Below are 4,853 nucleotides of genomic sequence, written 5' to 3'. Positions count from 1 at the left end.
CTGGCTGTCGACTACCTAACGCAACCCTCCACTTTTTCTTATCCAGGACTTGGGACCTGGCAACTGCAGTGTTTTAAGTCCTGTAAATCTTCAAGGTGGCTTCATCTTACTCCCTCAATTTTAAATCTTCAACTGTTTTAAGTCCTGTAATCTGTTGCCAAACAACTTATCTGGATTTAACAGGATTTAAAATTTCTCATACCAAACACTTTTTAGGATTTATGAGCCTAGGATTTACTAATGTGGGCTCCGAAAATTTGGCCCCGGCCTCCGTCTGCCGCTTTTCTTTTTTATTCGGCGAGGGAGTTTTAACGAATTAAGTTCCGAGGTAAATTTTGGAAGGCAGATGGATTTGTAGATAAGACACTACCCAGAGATTTCTCTCTCATTTTGCGAGGACTTTATGATCTGAGTTCTGGTTTCCTATAGGCGCAAGCCTCTATAGTTAATTACCCCTCCCGATCGCGAGAGAGAACTTTCGATTAAGGTTAGTCGTCAATCAGATACATCATATCCATAGATACGTAATATCAGGCTTATAGTAGCAGCATAGGTTTGGAAATTTGAAAATTTTGGAGATTTGATATTTAAAATAGAAATTGCACCATATTTCACTTAAAGCGGATGGTGGGGGAATGGATGATGGGCCCGATCAAGATCCCATGGTTCCGTCGTCCTAGGCCATCGTGGTCCCTGCTTTACTTAGTCAGAGGAGGTAGTCGACCCAATCTGACAAAAGGATCCTTGTCGGCAGCCATGGGTTGCTTCGTCTAAGGGGACCTTGTAGACCTGGGGTGGGTATTTGCCTAAGGGGACAAATTTGAATCCACTTTAGCTTGTAGAGAGCTTTGTGCCCTGTCAATCATATCCTATTGATTCATATCTCAAGGATTTGATGCCAATAAGGAACGTATTGACTCTGGCCATAACCGGTATTTCGTGGTGCCATTTGGCGGCAAAACCACGCGGTTCAGAGGGCCCCGGGTTGTCATAACCGTTTATCCTGCGGTGCCATTTGGCGGCAAACCGCCGGTCAGAGGACGCGTACCACGTCCTTACTGGCATGAGACTGTTTGAGAATGGATCCTAGTGATATTTTCGACTAGGCATTTCACTTTTTGTGAGCAAAAGTAGATTTTAATTTGTCCACCCTAGCAAACTGCTGCGGAGGGTGGATGAATTTTGCTTTGAGTAATTGATGGATTGATTTCAATTTTAAATATCTTGAAATTTTAGGATTTTGAGTGGCATTTTTGGAGTTTTGGAATTTGAATGGACCCCTCCAGTTGAAATAAACATTCAACACGGTCATCATCGGGATGTACTTGAGGTCATTTCCATTTGATTGAACCTTGTCAACTCTATCAACTTAACGATAGGGGATCGGGTTTTCTCGTAGGCTTTGTGCCTTTATTCATGAATTTTCTTTGTTGAAAGCCTTGAAGGTCGAATATGAATATACAAAATAAATATTCTGGTCAACTTTCATGACTGCATATTTATCCGATATCTCGAACCCTATCTACTCCCATTTATTTAATTAGGTGGATCGGGTTTCGTAGGCTTTATGCCTTTTGTTTAGTGAATTCTTTTGATTGTAAGCCTTGAAGGTCTAATATGAATATATTGAAACAAATACACTGGTCGCCACAACCGTGTATTTGTTTGAAGGTTCGAACCCTGTCGACTTCTATTGATCCGTATAGAAGGATCAGGTTCGAACCAGAATTCACTTATCGACCCGCGCAGCATCCCTAGGAGTCACGTATGTACCAATAACATGCTCGCCGGGGCCCAAGCGGGTTACAATTGAATTTACCCCTTGTATACCTGTGTATACAAACTACGGTGCACTTGTGTGGGGGTACTTTAAAATATTTTGTAATTATGCAGGTAACAACCATTTGAGTGCGCACAACTTTTCATTTAAGGGCTTGTACACGCCTTCTGTCCGCTAGCACGAGTATTGCGGATCCGGTGGCATTACGTTGTAGATTGTAAACGCCTTCTGTCTGCTTGTATCAGTGTTGCAAATCCGGAGGCGTTGCGTCTTTTAGTGTTGATTCCCCTTTTCTCATTCACTGGGGAGGGTCTTTCTGAACTTTGGAGTCAGTGACTGCTGATTTGGGGAGAACTCTTTGTCAGATCATCAGTGTAATGGATTTGTTGTTTCCGATATTTGTGGGCAGCCGAACTGTTCCCTTCTTAACCATAGAACTAAAAAGAGACTTTGGAACGCCAGGAAGTTTGATTCTAATTTGCTCAAACATTTCCTTTCCGATTCTGTCACGGAGTACCTTTTTGTACATCGAGCCATCCTTGTACCCGAAACACCTGAAGATCTTGACCACCAACGTTGTAGGTGATATCCGTACTTGTGTCCACAGTGATTTATTGTACTTTCAATACACTGTTGTTATCCACAAATATCCATTTGCAGGGGACCGTTGTATTCAATACGACCTCTTAAAAATGTTTTGTAGAAGACCCATTGCTTCTGCACCATATCCACCCTTTCACCAATCTCGGGTGGTTTGATGTCTGGATTTGTTTATAGAGAACGGGTCTTTGACTATCTATTAGTAGTGTCGCCTTCCCAATCAACAAGCATTGTTTCTAGTGTTGGAGGTTCTAATAGTGCATGTAGGGGGGACGCCCATGCATTTTATTCTTGCAGGTCGATGCACCTGATCTCGTAGAGACTGTTGTAAGAGTCCACTACATTCTTTATTTGCATGCATTGAGGTCTTGTAGTTTGAGTTTTCTTATTTGTGACCAAAGTTTTGTACTTTATATGTGTCTGAGTCCAAGTTCAGTTTCATTCAAACTTGAGTTCAAACTCAGTGTGAGTCTTTTACATTCATTCAAGTCTTCTACTGTCATGTTAAGTTCATCCGGATTTGAATCTAGTGCTCGCAAATGCGAATTTCACTTGGTGTCGTACAGTTCAAGCTCAAATGCATAAGTTCTTGTTGTCCACATCTTGCTTCAATTTGAGTTCAGAGTACAAGTTCAAGTGATTGTCCAGGGTCCTCTGAAGTCTTTGCAGGTACAATTTTATGTTCAAATTGATTTGAATTCATCCCCAATTTGATTTTATTTTTATTTGGATTTGAACCTTTAGAAATCATTTAGGATTTGTTCAAGTTTAGGTCCACAAGTCCACTGTTCATCGTACAGGTCCTCTGCTCATTTTAGTTCAAATTCTGTACATTTTTGTTCGAGTACAGTTCCTCTATATTGTTGCCCAAGAAGGTCTTCAAATTGTTCAAGTCTTTGTACATTTCAGTAAAAATTTCGGCAGCACCCCGGCATATCCCACGTTTGGGGGAAAGTAGAGGAGCTGGGCCTTCCCACCACGCTACTAGAGCATGTATGGTAGGTGTCCTCAGACATCGCGGCCGTAGTATAATTAATAATTATTATAAATAATAAAAAAGAAAATCCTTTTTTTTTTATTTGGCCGAGAGAAGTGCTCGGAAGGTAGCCGATTACCTTCACAGGCGAGCTCTCGTCGTCGATCCTGATCAAAATGTTGTAGCTTCCGGTCCTACAGGATGGGAATGCCATCGAAGGAGCTAGGCTGAGCAGCCACAAGGAGCCGGAGAAGCGTGCGATCGGGAGAGAGTTACCCTCACAGCGTGCGAAGCTCCCAGTTGCTTCCGATCAAAATGTCGGAATTTCCGATCCGACCGGCAGAGAAAGTCGTTGAAGGAGCGAATTCGAACAGCACCGGAGGAGTTGGAGAAGAGGTGCTAAAGGGATGGAGTTAACTTTACAGCGAGCTGCTCCCGTTGCCGCCTCCGATCAAAATGCCGAACTTCCGATCCGTTAGGAGGGGAATGTCGTCACAGGAGTGAAGTCGGATGGGAGGAAGTCGAACAACAACGACGGAGCTGGAGAAGCAATACGAAAGGGAGAATGTTATCTTCGCAGCCGCGAGCTTCCGTTGTTGTTTCCGTCAAAATGGCGTAACTTCTGGTTCGACAAGAAGGGAAAGTCGTCTCGGTAGCGAAGTCGAACAACCACTAAGGAGTTGGAGAGGGAGAGAGTGAGAGCTTGCGGGAGAGTGAGCAGAGGCTGCGAACTAGAGGCCGAAGGCCTCATTCCTTCGGCAATTTAATGACGCGAAGTCGTGCCGAAAACGTGGGGAGATGCGACTTCGAGCGACAGCGGTCGTGCGACGTGCTCTGGTTGTGGGATGGCAGAGTAGGTAAGATTTGAATTTTTTTTTTCTTTTCTTTTGTTTCATTTCAGCGGGTCAACAAATGCCCCCCAACAAATGTGGTAGGCGTCTGGAGCGGGCCACGTTTGTTGTATGCTAATTGACCCTGTGGATCTCTAGATATTTGTTCTAGATGTCACACTTGGGCTTTCATTTAGTGGATCTCCAAAAGTTTCACTTGGATGTCGCACTAAAATTTTCATTTAGTGGATCTTCAAAAATTTGTTTGGATGTCACACTAAGATTTTCATTTAGTGGATCTCCAAAAATTTACTTGGATGTCACACTACTCTCTTTTAGTGGATCTACAAGATTTGTTTGGATGTCACACTAGCTTTCTTTCTCCACCGCGCTTCTAGATGTATCCATAGATGGTTGATATCTTGTTGAAATTTTAAATATTTATTTGGGGATCTCGGCACGCAGCGCGATGTCGACCTAATAAATATTTAAAATGCCCCCAGTCTTTAGGGACATTTGTAGATGTCATCCAGGGTGCTCATTCTGCAGCTTTTGCTAGATCCCCGAGATTTTGATTCCTTCTATCCTGTGCTTTGTGCTGCGAACTTAATGAAGGGTTATCTGATTCATGGGTTTAAAATTGCGCAATATGAGGCTCGCCTTGAGG

This window comes from Dendrobium catenatum, unplaced genomic scaffold (genome assembly GCF_001605985.2).
Source record: "Dendrobium catenatum unplaced genomic scaffold, ASM160598v2 fragScaff_scaffold_171, whole genome shotgun sequence".
NCBI classification, from domain to species: domain Eukaryota; kingdom Viridiplantae; phylum Streptophyta; class Magnoliopsida; order Asparagales; family Orchidaceae; genus Dendrobium; species Dendrobium catenatum.
The sequence above is the reverse complement of the archived record's forward strand: the minus strand, read 5'-3'. Positions refer to the sequence as shown.